The sequence below is a fragment of the Scyliorhinus canicula genome, chromosome 10, assembly GCF_902713615.1.
Source record: "Scyliorhinus canicula chromosome 10, sScyCan1.1, whole genome shotgun sequence".
In the NCBI taxonomy this organism is placed as follows: Eukaryota; Metazoa; Chordata; class Chondrichthyes; order Carcharhiniformes; family Scyliorhinidae; genus Scyliorhinus; species Scyliorhinus canicula.
The window spans coordinates 111004220-111021003 of record NC_052155.1 but is presented as its reverse complement, the minus strand read 5'-3'; the positions used below and the strand labels follow the sequence as shown (position 1 = coordinate 111021003).

General features: G+C 44.9%; 1 protein-coding gene and 1 pseudogene across 14 annotated transcripts in view; one reads left to right on the top strand and one right to left on the bottom strand.

The window, feature by feature from the left end:
• Nucleotides 1-16784, bottom strand: part of LOC119972600 (extracellular sulfatase Sulf-1-like) — a 690773-nt gene that overhangs the window by 301893 nt on the left and 372096 nt on the right. For 12 of the 14 annotated variants that reach the window (XM_038809548.1, XM_038809546.1, XM_038809547.1 and 9 more), the window contains one exon: nucleotides 8085-8125. The exons of the other annotated variants lie outside the window; for them this stretch is intronic. The gene's annotated coding sequence lies outside the window, so the exon portion shown is untranslated. The remainder of the gene's footprint in view (nucleotides 1-8084; nucleotides 8126-16784) is intronic. 14 annotated transcript variants of the gene reach the window in all.
• On the top strand, nucleotides 201-429 carry LOC119972982 (annotated as a pseudogene).

Sequence of the window (16784 nt, the reverse complement as noted above, 5' to 3'; positions counted from 1 at the left end):
CATGGACAGTGACCCGGGGCCAGGATCGAACCTGGGTCCTCGGCGCCGTGAGGCAGCAGTGCCGCCCGATCAGTCTAAAATTTAAAGTCGATTTGATTATCTTTCAATGTTCAATTAATTAATCAGGCCCAAAGAATAAAATTTAGAATTAAACATCAAGTGATAGTAATACTAAAGAATATTTCAATAAATTAAAATAAATCGCTTCTCGGCCTTTTGGCTAAGATCAAGTGTCAGATCAAGCCCAAGATGAGAGTGCAGACCTTTTCTTGTCAGCTTGGCTCTTGTGTGTCTCTCTCTTGTGGAGACCGTGAATTGGCTTCAATTTGAATTTGAATTGGTTTTTGGAGCAAGCAATGAGATGGATTAAGGGTTTGCCCTGTCCATTCTGCGCATTGGCTTTGTAATATTAAGGATGGGATAAAAAATTAATTATATTAAAGTTTGAGGAATAACGGTAAGGAAAATATTTAAATTAACTTCTCAACTCTTTTACTTCAAAAAGAGTTAAGTAAAAGATTTAAATGAGTCTCTCGATAAAATAAACTGACATCAACAAAAGGGATGCAGCTGATTGGTAGGTAACTAGTGACCTAGTGAGTATTATTTTTAAGTCTTAGGTTGAGTAACAAGTATACCGTTTTGGATACTTGTGGGGGGGACGACTTACCAGGGGTAAGCCATGGGGTACGGGCCTCTGGCACGGAGTCTGTCCCTGTTGCTCAGAAGGGAAGGGGGGAAAGGAGTAGAACATTAGTAATTGGGGACTCAATAGTCAGGGGCACAGATAGGAGATTTTGTGGGAGCGAGAGAGACTCACGTTTGGTATGTTGCCTCCCAGGTGCAAGGGTAAGTGATGTCTCGGATCATGTTTTCCGGGTCCTTAAGGGGGAGGGGGAGCAGCCCCAAGTCGTAGTCCACATTGGCATTAACGACATAGGTAGGAAAGGGGACAAGAATGTCAGGCAGGCCTTTAGGGAGCTAGGATGGAAGCTCAGAGCGAGAACAAACAGAGTTGTTATCTCTGGGTTGTTGCCCGTGCCACGTGATAGTGAGATGAGGAATAGGGAGAGAGAGCAATTAAACACGTGGCTACAGGGATGGTGCAGGCGGGAGGGATTCAGATTTCTGGATAACTGGGGCTCTTTCTGGGGAAGGTGGGACCTCTATAGACAGGATGGTCTACATCTGAACCTGAGGGGCACCAATATCCTGGGGGGGAGATTTGTTAGTGCTCTTTGGGGGGGTTTAAACTAATTCAGCAGGGGCATGGGAACCTGGATTGTAGTATTGGGGTACGGGAGATTGAGAGTATAGAGGTCAGGAGCACAGATTTGACTTCGCAAGAGGGTGCCAGTGTTCAGGTAGGTGGTTTGAAGTGTGTCTACTTCAATGCCAGGAGTATACGAAATAAGGTAGGGGAACTGGCAGCATGGGTTGGTACCTGGGACTTCGATGTTGTGGCCATTTCAGAGACATGGATAGAGCAGGGACAGGAATGGTTGTTGCAGGTTCCGGGGTTTAGGTGTTTTAGTAAGCTCAGAGAAGGGGGCAAAAGAGGGGGAGGTGTGGCGCTGCTAGTCAAGGACAGTATTACGGTGGCGGAAAAGATGCTAGATGGGGACTCTTCTTCTGAGGTAGTATGGGCTGAGGTTAGAAACAGGAAAGGAGAGGTCACCCTGTTGGGAGTTTTCTATAGGCCACCTAATAGTTCTAGGGATGGAGAGGAAAGGATGGCGAAGATGATTCTGGAAAAGAGCGAAAGTAACAGGGTAGTTGTTATGGGAGACTTTAACTTTCCAAATATTGACTGGAAAAGATATAGTTCGAGTACATTAGATGGGTCATTCTTTGTACAATGTGTGCAGGAGGGTTTCCTGACACAATATGTTGACAGGCCAACAAGAGGCGAGGCCACATTGGATTTGGTTTTGGGTAATGAACCAGGCCAGGTGTTAGATCTGGAGGTAGGTGAGCACTTTGGAAACAGTGACCACAATTCGGTGACCTTTACGTTAGTGATGGAAAAGGATAAGTATACCCCGCAGGGCAAGAGTTATAGCTGGGGGAAGGGCAATTATGATGCCATTAGACATGACTTAGGATGTGTTGGTTGGAGAAGTAGGCTGCAAGGGTTGGGCACACTGAATATGTGGAGCTTGTTCAAGGAACAGCTATTGCATGTTCTTGATAAGTACGTACCAGTCAGGCAGGGAGGAAGGGGTCGAGCGAGGGAACCGTGGTTTACCAAAGAAGTGGAATCTCTTGTTAAGAGGAAGAAGGAGGCCTATGTGAAGATGAGGCATGAAGTTTCAGTTGGGGCGTTTGATAGTTACAAGGAAGCGAGGAAGGATCTAAAGAGAGAGCTGAGACGTGCAAGGAGGGGACATGAGAAGTCTTTGGCAGGTAGGATCAAGGAAAACCCAAAAGCTTTCTATAGGTATGTCAGGAATAAAAGAATGACTAGGGTAAGAGTAGGGCCAGTCAAGGACAGTGGTGGGAAGTTGTGTGTGGAGGCTGAGGAGATAAGCGAGATACTAAATGAATACTTTTCGTCAGTATTCACTCAAGAAAAAGATAATATTGTGGAGGAGAATGCTGAGACCCAGGCTATTAGAATAGATGGCATTGAGGTGCGTAGGGAAGAAGTGTTGGCAATTCTGGACAAGGTGAAAATAGATAAGTCCCCGGGGCCGGATGGGATTTATCCTAGGATTCTCTGGGAAGCCAGGGAAGAGATTGCTGAGCCTTTGGCTTTGATTTTTAGGTCATCATTGGCTACAGGAATAGTGCCAGAGGACTGGAGGATAGCAAATGTGGTCCCTTTGTTCAAGAAGGGGAGTAGAGATAACCCCGGTAACTATAGGCCGGTGAGCCTAACGTCTGTGGTGGGTAAGGTCTTGGAGAGGATTATAAAAGATACGATTTATAATCATCTAGATAGGAATAATATGATTAGGGATAGTCAGCATGGTTTTGTGAAGGGTAGGTCATGCCTCACAAACCTTATCGAGTTCTTTGAGAAGGTGACTGAACAGGTAGACGAGGGTAGAGCAGTTGATGTGGTGTATATGGATTTCAGTAAAGCGTTTGATAAGGTTCCCCACGGTCGGCTATTGCAGAAAATACGGAGGCTGGGGATTGAGGGTGATTTAGAGATGTGGATCAGAAATTGGCTAGTTGAAAGAAGACAGAGAGTGGTAGTTGATGGGAAATGTTCAGAATGGAGTTCAGTTACGAGTGGCGTACCACAAGGATCTGTTCTGGGGCCGTTGCTGTTTGTCATTTTTATAAATGACCTAGAGGAGGGCGCAGGAGGTTGGGTGAGTAAATTTGCAGACGACACTAAAGTCGGTGGAGTTGTAGACAGTGCGGAAGGATGTTGCAGGTTACAGAGGGACATAGATAAGCTGCAGAGCTGGGCTGAGAGGTGGCAAATGGAGTTTAATGTGGAGAAGTGTGAGGTGATTCACTTTGGAAAGAATAACAGGAATGCGGAATATTTGGCTAATGGTAAAATTCTTGGTAGTGTGGATGAGCAGAGGGATCTCGGTGTCCATGTACATAGATCCCTGAAAGTTGCCACCCAGGTTGATAGGGTTGTGAAGAAGGCCTATGGTGTGTTGGCCTTTATTGGTAGAGGGATTGAGTTCCGGAGCCATGAGGTCATGTTGCAGTTGTACAAAACTCTAGTACGGCCGCATTTGGAGTATTGCGTACAATTCTGGTCGCCTCATTATAGGAAGGACGTGGAAGCCTTGGAACGGGTGCAGAGGAGATTTACCAGGATGTTGCCTGGTATGGAGGGAAAATCTTATGAGGAAAGGCTGATGGACTTGAGGTTGTTTTCGTTAGAGAGAAGAAGGTTAAGAGGTGACTTAATAGAGGCATACAAAATGATCAGAGGGTTAGATAGGGTGGACAGCGAGAGCCTTCTCCCGCGGATGGAGGTGGCTAGCACGAGGGGACATAGCCTTAAATTGAGGGGTAATAGATATAGGACAGAGGTCAGAGGTGGGTTTTTTACGCAAAGAGTGGTGAGGCCGTGGAATGCCCTACCTGCAACAGTAGTGAACTCGCCAACATTGAGGGCATTTAAAAGTTTATTGGATAAGCATATGGATGATAAGGGCATAGTGTAGGTTAGATGGCCTTTAGTTTTTTTCCATGTCGGTGCAACATCGAGGGCCGAAGGGCCTGTACTGCGCTGTATCGTTCTATGTTCTATTTCTGTCAGGCTAATAGTCCAATAAAGAGTACGTCTGTTCTGCGGAATGCACATTTGTGCAATGTGAAAACTCCAGGGTGTTTCTTGCGTCCTGGACAATCACAGGGACAACCACATGTGCAGGAAGTGTTATCAGCTGCAGGAACTCACACTCTGGAGTTTGGTCACTACTAGAGACACCGCAGTGCATGTATATAAGGCTGAGATGTTCAAGAGCTGCTCATCCCACAGTTTAAAGATTTGCAGGCTGAGAAGGAATGTATGACTGCTAGGCAGTCAAAGAGGACCAGGCAGATAGTAAAGGAGTTCCCGGACTGCATCTCGCTCTCCAACCAATATTCAATTCTGAATATGACTGGGAATGATGGTTGCTCTAGAAAGTGCAGCCAGTACCACGCCAATGGCACCACAGCCGGCTTACTTGTACAGGTGGGCAGGAAGAATGTTTTGAAAGCAATAGTAACAAGGAATTCTTTAGTTAGGGACCAGATAGGAGTTTCTGTGTTCCAGGTATAAATTCAGGATAGTATGTTAAGTTCCTGGTCCTTGAGACTTAAGTGGAAAAAGGAATGAGGTCCTTTAGGGAGCTAGGAAATAAACTAACACATGGACCTCAAAGGTAGTGATCTGCTGGAGCCATGCACTGGCAAACAAAAAAGTAGGAAGACTGAACAGATGAATGCATGCCAGGAGAAATGCCATAGAAAGGAGGCTTTTAGATTTCTGGGACTGATTCTGGGGAAGGTAGGGCCAGTACCAGGAGGACAGGTACCTTCTGGGCAGGACTGAGATGTATGTTGTTGGGGGAATTTTAACTAGAATGGCAGGAGGATTTGAACCTGAGCATGGAGGCAGAGGAGGGAGAAACAAGGGTAGAATAAAATACAGAAATGTAAGAAGCAAAAGTGGAAGGCTGTGAAGACAAGGATGCGATGAAAAACTAGTGGGGCCAGAATGTAAAATGACTAACAAGATTAAAAAGACAAGTCTAAAGGTTTGTGTTTAATGCACAGAGCACTCACTCTCTAGAGGACCAACATTCACTTTACTTCTTATTTTCCTTTTTAAATATCTGCAAAAATCTTACTACTGTTCTTATATTTCTATTTCTAATAGATACTGACAGTGACAGGGATAGTAATAATGTAAAGGGCAGAGAGGGGGAAGCATTTCTGAAGTGTGTTCACGAGGATTTTCTTGATCCATTTTGACATCTTGGCCAGATAAATCAGTGCAAAATGCACCAGCTGTTCCAGTGCGACTCCCATCGCCATCCTCACACACTTAGTCATTGTTTTTGAGCTGGGGTGATTTGCACCCAAAATATGCTGTGTGGGACCCGAAGACGCTGGCAACACCAAAGCCTCAGAGATCAGGGCGCAATCTCAGAATAACCCTAAAAGTCCAGGCTTAAAGGAATTGCTGTCAGGCAAAGCATCTGGTCTTTTTAAAGTTGGAAAATGCACTCCAACAGAACACAAAGCATCTCAGAGTAGAAAAAAATCTACTATGATAAAATGTGGTCAGATAGAGCACCTGGTATTTCTAGGAAGCACTTCATAATAGTAAAAAAAAATCTAGTAAAGAAAAATGTGGTCAGACAGGATACCTGCTCAAAGAGGAAGCACTTCAGAGTTAATGAACCCTGCAGTAATATAAAAACAAACAAGGCTATCACTCATTTGAGATAGCCTTCGGCTGTCAATCAAGAGCCTTTAAAAAGTCAATGGGGTGTGAAATTCAATGTAAACAACCAAGCACAAAGGGATAAAATAAGGGATACAACAACAATGAAACCACACAGCCTACTGAAACATCAACAGGAGTGAAGTGAAATGCTTCTCCAAGAAACAAGCTGGAGAATGGCTTTGTTCTGTGAGAGGAATTTAGGACAGACAGGCTGCAACTGTGCTTTGTCCTATTATGGGGTGCCCCCAAAGCAACCCCCAACCCGGCCTCCTCCAGTCCAGCCGAGGCTCCCAGATCCCTTGAAGGACCCTGCAACAGCATCTGGCCAGCAATGCTGCGCCCTTGTGATGCCTGGAGGTAAGTGGAAAGGGGCACTCCCCTCCTTGCTCTCCCTCAGACCCTGGCATCATGTCCCCATTTTTGAGGACCAGTAGTGATTAGCAGCCGGGTGACTTCCCACTGGAAGGAGGGGGGGCAGGAAAATACTGACTGGCCGCTGCATTTGACTAATGAGATTAAATGAATGCAAATGAGCTGTATCAGTTTCTCGCTGTGAGAGAGAAGAGAGAGAGAGAGTGTTTCTGTCTGTCTCACTCCCAGTCACAGGGTTCTTATTCACACTCAATCACTCTTACCCCAAACACTAACTCATACTCACAGCCACTCAAACAGTGGGTGAGGGTGAGTGACTGAGTACCCTGAGACTGGAAGTGATTTGGACACACACACTCTCGCACACTCAAATGGTCGTCTTTATTACTTTCTTTTATTCTCAATATTGCTTCATTTTTGCTCAGAAAGTTGTTTCTTTATTTCATACGTCAACTACTTTTAAAAATCCATCTTTCATGTTGTTCCAAACCTAATCTTTTTGAAAGTTGCTCATCGGCCCCTTAAACGATAAGAAAATAGAAATGGGAAAAGGTTGGACAAGCCTGAAGTAAAGGATCCAATTCTAAAGGTGGATGCAGGAACAGAGAGAACTGGCGATATATGTGCAGAAGTCATTGAAGGTGGCAGGGCAGAATACGACAGTGGGTAAAAGGCATATGGGATCCTAGACTTTATTTATAGAGGCTTAGAGTACAAAAGCAAGGAACTTAATATAAACCTGTATTACACACTGGTTTGGCCTCAACTGGAACATTGTGTCCAATCCTTGGCACCGCACTTTGGAAAGGATGTGAAAGATTTGAGCGAGCCTGCAGAATAAAATTTCAAGAATGGTTCCAAGGATGAGAGACCTCAGATATGTGGATAGACTGGAAAAGCTGGGATTGTTTTCCTTTGAGATGAGAAGATTGAGAGGAGATTCAATAAAGGTGTTTAAGATCATGAGAAGTCTAGGCATAGTAAATGGAGTGATACAGTTCCTATTGGTGGAAGATGGGTTGAGAGGTAGAGAACACTGATTTCAGGTAATTAACAAAATAGAATGGTAACATAGGGGGGAAATGTTTTACACAGCCAGTGGTTCAGAGCTGGAATGCACTGTCTGACAGCGTGGTGGAAGCAGATTCAATTGTTGCCTTTCAAAGGGAATTGGATTACTACCCGAAGGCAGATAATTTGCAAGGCTACAGGGAAGGGGCACAGGAATGGGACTAGCTGAGTTGCTTTTGCAGAGAACTGGCAAATGGCCTCCTCTGCCGTAACGGGGGATTTTAACAAGTGCCAATGTTAAGCAGCTTTATGCATGCACTTTTCAAATGGGTTGACAGGACAATAATTTGAGCTGATCTCTCCGCCTATCTCCTCTCTGACCACTCAAGGCAGGCTCAGCCTCAGATCAATTAATTCAGCAGAAACCAAGTATAAAACCTCGGGACTTTCATGTTTAGATAAAAACAAAAGAAAACAACAACTACTATACAGCTAATAACTGGTTAAGATAAGTATCTTCAGAAAATATAATGGCATTCAGATTTTTAACATATCAGACTCCAAAAATGAAATGCTTTCTGAAGCACAACAATTAAATCAAGAAGACTGGATACAAAATGAAAATTTAGTTCGTTGATATCAAAATAAGCAGGGCTTCTTTTCAAACCTCCGCCTACCCAAATATAAAATTAATGATCAATGTTAGAATTGTTTTGTCTTAAGGAAGCATTTCCAATCTGAATCGGCATATTGATTAACATATGCAAATAAAAAGTCTACTTACTGAGTTGAGTGGTTAGTGTAGCAAAGTTGCTTATTAAGTCACTGCAAAACACAAAGCCATCACAACAGTTTCAATTTCTATCCTCAGTGTTGGTTGCTGGAATCAAGCCACAACATGAACACGAAGCAGAAGTTAACATTGGGTAGCATACAGCAAATAATAGGACAAAAAAGGAAGGAGACATTGAATACAATACATTCTCCTCGGGCATCAATAATGTGAATACCTCCCATATTCCACAAACCACAAGTGGCCTACAAGGTCATTAACAATACTACACTTTACTAACTAGCTGTCATCGCAGTGCTCCATACTTTCATTTATTCTTCACTGTTTTATCAAAGCAGCAGCTTCTTGCACAGACATGAGTGCCCTTTCGAACGATCTCCAACTGGAGCTCGTCCACATCCTATGAAATGCAGTTATACAGCTATTACGTGGCTTCCTATTTATTACCTGTTCTTTTCAAGTGCAATCCTATTCCACAGTATCTGCACCCAATTAAGTCAAAGTTTGCTTTTTTGGACATCTGCAAGTGCTTCCTGAATTCAGCAGTGTTTATCTGATCCACTACAGTGGCATATTTCTTAAGTATCCATTTCCTTCCTGTGTACAGAGATTTCCATGGCACAGTACTGTGAGATTAGCAAATGAAAAAGTGAATCACACTGAACTCAGGCAGGAGTTCCACAAAATTTGTATCAATATTTTTCTTAAACAGCAAATTTGGGCATTAAGTAGGGATCATCGGTATGAGCACAAAATAAGCAATGTTAAAAAGCCAGATTTGCTTTGATCTAGCACCCAAGATTATAATTTAAACTATTTCAGATTTAGAGGTTACTCTCCCTTTTCTCTTGCTTATTTCCTATGGTTTATAACTCCACCCCAGCTAACAGTATTTCTTTATTCCCTCTCATAAGGCTTCCTACCATTGTAATGAACAGTTGTCATGTACAGCTTGACGCACAGCAACAATTGCACAAGCTCTCTGAGCACATTATTTTGCTTTTAATGTTTTATTTCCAATAGTCTAATAATTTTGAGAAGAAAGCATGTCTTGTGGAGAGAATATGGGATGTATCCTCTAATCCAGTTAGTGCAGTGGAATAGGGATGATGGTATTTAGTAGTGGGAATACCTATTACCTCTACCCTTGGAATGTCCCGTCAAACTGCAAGTTAAAACCTGCAGTAGCACGCAGCGTACCAACTTACTGTCATACCTCTAAACATACCTCAAGATGAAAAAAGAGGAAAACTAAAAAAAAGAGGAAGACAAAGACAGGGAAAGACAGTTGAATCATAATGTATGATGCAGTGATGAGAATTGTCAGAAAATCTGTTATATAGCAACATGGCAAAATCATTGGAATTCACTACCCCAGAGTGCGGTGAATGCCAGGACATTGAGTAAATTGAAGGAGATAGATTTTTAATTAGCAATGGGTTGAAGGGTGATGAAGAATGGGCAGGAAAATGGAGTTGAAGCAGGGAAGATCAGCCATGATCGTATTGAATGGCGGAGCGAGTTCGAGGGGCTGATTTGCCTACTCCTGCTCCTAGTTCTTAAGTTCCAAAAGCAGATCAAACTATAGGAACTTTGCAGATAAATATAATTGTGACTATTTTCATCTGTAGGGGATTTTCACAGTAACTACATTGCATTGTTAATGTAAGCCTATTTGTGACACAATAAGGATTATTATTATTAACACTAATGGACTGGCTGGGCTGAATGGCTTTTTTCTGTGTTGCAATGTCTATGCGTGTTTGATAGGGAGGATTGAGGCATAAACAATAATTAGCTCGATGTAAATCTAAGAGCAGAATAAAATAGTCAATCAAAGATCAAGGAATTCAATCAAAAACCAGATGAGAACATAATTTAGATTAAACTTAAGATCTAAAGTTATACAAAAAAACTAACATAAACACATACGATTAATTTTTGGTCAGTAAGGCAGCCAACATGCATAGAAATCCATAACGCTACTTATGAGCCTCCAAGTCAACTTACAAACAACCCAAGGATGATAGTCACAGTTTCATTTTGTTTGCTATAAATAGAATGCACTCTCTCCAACCTCCCAAAGCCATGTCGAAAGAGCTTAGGTCAGGGGTGGGCAAACTTTTCCGTGCAAGGGCCGCATTCAGAAATTCACAATTCACAAAGGGCGGCATAGTATATTAAGTAAAATAATTACTTCACCCGGTTATGATTGTGGGCGCCTCATATAGAACATAGAACAGTACAGCACAGAACAGGCCCTTCGGCCCTCGACGTTGTGCCAAGCAATGATCACCCTACTCAAGTCAACGTATCCACCCTATACCAGTAAGTAACCCAACAGCCCCCCCACCCATTAACCTTTAAAAAAAAATTTTAAAAAAAAAAAAAAAAAAATTTTTTTTTTAAAAATGTTTTTTTTTTTAATGACTTGGTGGGCCGCAGAAATACCTTTGGCGGGCCGCATGCGGCCCGCGGGCCGTAGTTTGCCCACCCCTGGCTTAGGTGCATGTTGACAAGGGCCATAGTTTTGAATCCCCCAAATGTGTGCAAGAATACTGCTACAGGGATGGTGCAGGAGGGAAGGTTTCAGATACCTGGATAATTGGGGCTCATTCTGGGGTAGGTGGGACCTCTACAAACAGGATGGTCTACACCTGGACCAGAGGGGTACCAATATCCTGGGGTGGGGGGAAATTTGCTAATGCTCTTCAGGAGGGTTTAATCTAATTCAGCAGTGGGTTGGAAACCTAAATTGTAGCTCCAGTATACAGGAGGTTGAGAGTAGTGAGGTCATGAGTACGGGTTCAAGGTTGCAGGAGTGTATGGGCAGGCTGGAAGGTGGTTTAAAGTGTGTCTACTTCAACGCCAGGAGCATCCAGAATAAGGTGGGTGAACTTGCAGCATGGGTTGGTACCTGGGACTTCGATGTTGTGGCCATTTCGGAGACATGGCTAGAGCAGGGACAGGAATGGTTGTTGCAGGTTCCGGAGTTTAGATATTTCAGTAAGCTCAGGGAAGGTGGTAAGAGAGGGGGAGGGGTGGCATTGTTAGTCAAGGACAGTATTACGGTGGCAGAAAGGACGTTTGATGAGGACTCATCTACTGAGGTAGTATGGGCTGAGGTTAGAAACAGGAAAGGAGAGGTCACCCTGTTGGGAGTTTTCTATAGGCCTCCGAAAAGTTTAAGAGATGTAGAGGAAAGGATTGCAAAGATGATTCTGGATAGGAGTGAAAGTAACAGGGTAGTTGTTATGGGGACTTTAATTTTCCAAATATTGACTGGAAACGCTATAGATCGAGTACTTTAGATGGGTCCGTTTTTGTCCAATGTGTGTAGGAGGGTTTCCTGACACAGTATGTTGTTAGGCCAACAAGAGGCGAGGCCACATTGGATTTGGTACTGGGTAATGAACCAGGACAGCTGCTAGATTTGGAGGTAGAAGAGCACTTTGGTGATAGTGACCACAATTCAGTTGCGTTTACTTTAGCGATGGAAAGGGAAAAGTATATACCGCAGGGCAAGAGTTATAGATGGGGGAACGGCAATTATGATGCGATGAAGCAAGACTTAGGATGCATAGGATGGGGAAGTAAACTGCAGGGGATGGGCACAATTGAAATGTGGAGCTCGTTCAAGGAACAGCTACTGCGTGTCCTTGATAAGTATGTACCCGTCAGGCAGGGAGGAAGTGGTCGAGCGAGGGAACCGTGGTTTACTAAAGTAGTTGAATCACTTGTCAAGAGGAAGAAGGAGGCTTATGTAAAGATGAGAAGTGAAGGTTCAGTTAGGGCGCTCGAGAGTTACAAGTTAGCTAGGAAGGACCTAAAGAGAGAACTAAGAACAGCCAGGAGGGTACATGAGAAGTCTTTGGCAGGTAGGATCAAGGATAACCCTAAAGCTTTCTATAGATATGTCAGGAATAAAAGAATGACTTGGGTAAGAGTAGGGCCAGTCAAGTAGTGGGAAGTTGTGCGTGGAGTTCGAGGAGATAGGAGAGGTGCTAAATGAATATTTTTCATCAGTATTAGAACATAGAACATAGAACAGTACAGCACAGAACAGGCCCTTCGGCCCTCGATGTTGTGCCGAGCAATGATCACACTACTCAAACCCACGTATCCACCCTATACCCGTAACCCAACAACTCCCCCCCCCACTTAAACCCTACTTTTTAGGACACTACGGGCAATTTAGCATGGCCAATCCACCTAACCCGCACATCTTTGGAATGTGGGAGGAAACCGGAGCACCCGGAGGAAACCCACGCACACACGGGGAGGACGTGCAGACTCCGCACAGACAGTGACCCAGCCGGGAACCGAACCTGGGACCCTGGAGCTGTGAAGCATTTATGCTAACCACCATGCTACCGTGCTGCCCCACCACCATGCTACCGTGCTGCCCCACCACCATGCTATTCACGCAGGAAAAAGACAATGTTGCCAAGGAGAATACTGAGATACAGGCTACTAGACTAGAAGGGCTTGAGATTCATAAGGAGGCAGTGTTAGCAATTCTGGAAAGTGTGAAAATAGATAAGTCCCCTCATGGGCCGGATGGGATTTATCCTAGGATTCTCTGGGAAGCTAGGGAGAAGATTGCTGAGCCTGTGGCTTTGATCTTTATGTCGTCATTGTCTACAGGAATAGTGCCAGAAGACTGGAGGATAGCAAATGTTGTCCCCTTGTTCAAGAAGGGGAGTAGAGACAACCCCAGTAACTATAGACCAGTGAGCCTTACTTCTGATGTGGGCAAAGTCTTGGAAAGGTTTATAACTTTATGAGGTACCTTATGTTCTTATGTTCTTATAAGAGATAGGATTTATAATCATCTAAAAAGGAATAATTTGATTAGGGATAGTCAACACGGTTTTGTGAAGGGTAGGTCGTGCCTCACAAACCTTATTGAGTTCTTTGAGAAGGTGACCAAACAGGTGGACGAAGGTAAAGCAGTTGAGGTGGTGTATATGGATTTCAGTCAAGCGTTTGATAGAAGGTTCCCCACAGTAGGCTATTGCAGAAAATACGGAGGCATGGGATTCAGGGTGATTTAGCAGTTTGGATCAGAAATTGGCTCGCTGTAAGAAGACAGAGGGTGGTGGTTGATGGGAAATGTTCAGCCTGGAGTTCAGTTACTAGTGGTGTACCACAAGGATCTGTTTTGGGGCCACTGCTATTTGTCATTTTTATAAATGACCTGGAGAAGGGCGTAGAAGGATGGGTGAGTATATTTGCAGATGACACTAAAGTCGGTGGAATTGTGGACAGTGCGAAAGGATGTTACAGGTTACAGAGGGACATAGATAAGCTGCAGAGCTGGGCTGAGAGGTGGCAAATGAAGTTTAATGCAGAAAAGTGTGAGGTGATTCATTTTGGAAGGAGTAACAGGAAGACAGAGTACTGGGCTAATGGTAAGATTCTTGATAGTGTGGATGAGCAGAGAGATCTCGGTGTCGATGTACATAGATCCCTGAAAGTTGCCACCCAGGTTGATAGGGTTGTTAAGAAGGCGTACGGTTATTGCGTATTGCGTGCAGTTCTGGTCGCTGCATTATAGGAAGCATTGGAAAGGGTGCAGAGGAGATTTACCAGGATGTTGCCTGGTATGGAGGGAAGATCTTATGAGGGAAGGCTGAGGTACTTGAGGCTGTTTTCATTAGAGAGAAGGTTAAGAGATGACTTAATTGAGGCATACAAGATGATCAGAGGATTAGATAGGGTGGACAGTGAGAGCCTTTTTCCTCGGATGGTGATGGCTAGCACGAGGGGACATAGCTTTAAATTGAGGGGAGATAGATATAGGACAGATGTCAAAGATAGGTTCTTTACTCAGAGAGTAGTAAGGGCGTGGAATGCCCTGCCTGCAACAGTAGTGGACTCGCCAACATTAAGGTCACTTAAATGGTCATTGGATAAACATATGGATGATAAGGGAATAATGTAGATGGGCTTTAGAGTGGTTTCACAGATCGGCGCAACATCGAGGGCCGAAGGGCCTGTACTGCGCTGTAATGTTCTATGTTCTATGTTCCTCCTGATGCTCCGGTTTCCTCCCACAGTCCAACGATGTGCAGATTAGTCGAATTGGCCATGCTGAATTGCCCTTAGTGTCCAAAAGGTTTGGTACGGTTACTGGGTTGCAGGAATAGGGTGGAAGCGTGGGATTAAATAGGGTGCTCTTTCCAAGAGCCGATGCAGACTCGATGGGCTGGATGGCCTCCTTCTGCACTGTAGATTCTCTGATCCACACCTATGTAACTGTCTTATTTAAATTAACGCTCTAGTTTCAGAAACAGATATATCGTCCAGTGGCTCTGACATCCATCATCATGAAGTGCTTCGAAAGTTTAGTTATGGAACGAATCAACTCCAGCCTCCAGGATTGCCTTCATCCACTACAGTTCACCTACCACTGCAACAGGTCCACAGCAGACACCATCTCCATGGCCCTGCCGTCGACCCTGGAACACCTAGATAACAAAAACACCTATGTCAGACTCCTATTTATCGACTACAGCTCAGCCTTCAACACCATCATTCCTATGAAACCCATCTCCAAATTCCATGGCCTTGGCCCCGGCTGCTCCCTCTGCGACTGGATCCTGAACTTTCTAACCCACAGGCCACAATCAGTAAGGATAGGCAACAACATCTCCTCCACGATCATCCTCAACACCGGTGCCCCACAGGCTGTGTCCTCAGCCCCCTACTATACTGTTTGTACACCTATGACTGTGTGGCCAAATTCCCCTCCAACTCTATTTTCAAATTTGCTGATGACACCACAATAGTGGGTCGGTTTTCAAACAATGACAAGACAGAGTACAGGAATAAGCTAGAGAATCTGGTGAATTGGTGCGACGACAATAATCTCTCCCTCAATGTCAGCAAAACGATGGAAATTGTCATCGACATCAGGAAGCGTAATGGAGAACATGCCCTGTCTACATCAATGGGAAAGAAGTAGAAAGGGTCGAGAGCTGCAAGTTTTTAGATGTCCAGATCACCAACAACCTGTCCAGATCACCAACAACCTGTCCTGGTCCCCCCATGCCGACATTTTTTTTAATAAACATTATATTGAGGTATTTTTGATATTACAACAACGACAAAATAAACAATGTACATGAATCTATAAACATAGTGCAAAAGACGTCTCCCTCCCTCACAGGTCCCACCTTTATTAACCCCCTACTCTAAATTAAACTAACCCCCGATCCCCCTTCTGCTGATGATTAATTTTCCGCAAAGAAGTCGACGAACGGTTGCCACCTCCGGGCGAACCCTAACAGTGACCGTCTCAAGGCGAACTTGATTTTCTCCAAACAGAGAAAGCTAGCCATGTCCGATAGCCAGGTCTCCGACTTCGGGGGCTTTGAGTCCCGCCAAGCTAATAGTATCCGTCTCCGGGGCTACCAGGGAAGCAAAGGCCAGAACGTCTGCCTCTTTCTACTCCTGGATTCCCGGATCTTCTGACAGCCCGAAAATCGACACCTCTGGACTCGGTGCTTCCCTTGTTTTTAACACCATGGACGTGACATTTGCAAACCCCCCTGCCAAAATCCCCTAAGCTTTGGACATGCCCAGAACATGTCAACATGGTTCACTGATCCTCCCGCACACTTTGCACACTTGTCTTCCACCCCAAAATATCTGCTCATCCAGGTTACTGTCATGTGAGTTTGATGAACAACCTTGAATTGTATCAGGCTGAGCCTGGCACATGTTGTGGATGCGTTGACTCTACTAAACACGTCCGCCCACAGACCATCCCCCATCTCTCCTCCCAGCTCCTCCTCCCACTTGCGCTTCAGCTCCTTGGTCTGCATCTCATCTGACCCCATAAGTTCCTTGTAAATGACGGAGATGCTCCCCTCTCCCACCTACCCTCTGGAAACTACCTGTCCTGAATCCCCCTTGGTGGTAGGAGCGGGAAGGTTGACACCTGTTTACATAGGAAGTCCTGCATCTGCAGGTACCTGAATTTGTTTCCGTTCACCAGCTCAAACTCCTCCTCCAGCGTCCTCAAACTCGGAAAGCTCCCCTCTATAAACATATCCCCCACCCTCTCAATCCCTGCTCTCTGCCATATCCGGAACCCCCCATCCATACTTCCCGGGGCAAATCAGTGATTATTACAGATTGGGGATCAGACCGATGCTCCCTCTGCTCCCACATGTCTCCTCCATTGCCCCCAGACTCTCAGGGCCGTCACCACCACGGGGCTGGTGGAGCACCGTGCCGTCGGGAATGGCAGAGGTGCAGTTACCAACGCCCCCAAACTGGTGTCCTTGCATGAAGCCGCCTCCATACCCTCCTATGCCGACCCTCCCCCCACCACCCACTTCCTCATCATGGCTATACTCACCACCCAGTAATAGTTACTAAAATTTGGCAGCGCCAGCCCTGTCGCGGGTGGGTGTCGGGAGGGTTGCGAAGCCATTGTCCGTGGCGCTCCCGATCGCGCAAATCTCCGCGCAGCAGCCGGTTGGTTGGCAACATGCCAAAATAAATTTTGGCCGCATTTCGCATGCGCGCACGATGATCGGCACGCATGCTCATTCCTCGAACATGTCAAAAAAATTCAGCCGCATTGCGCATGTGCGCACGATGATCGCGCGCATGCACAAATCGGGCACGCATGCGTAGTGCGGCCGCTATTTTTTTTAACGGTTCCAGCTTTTTGTT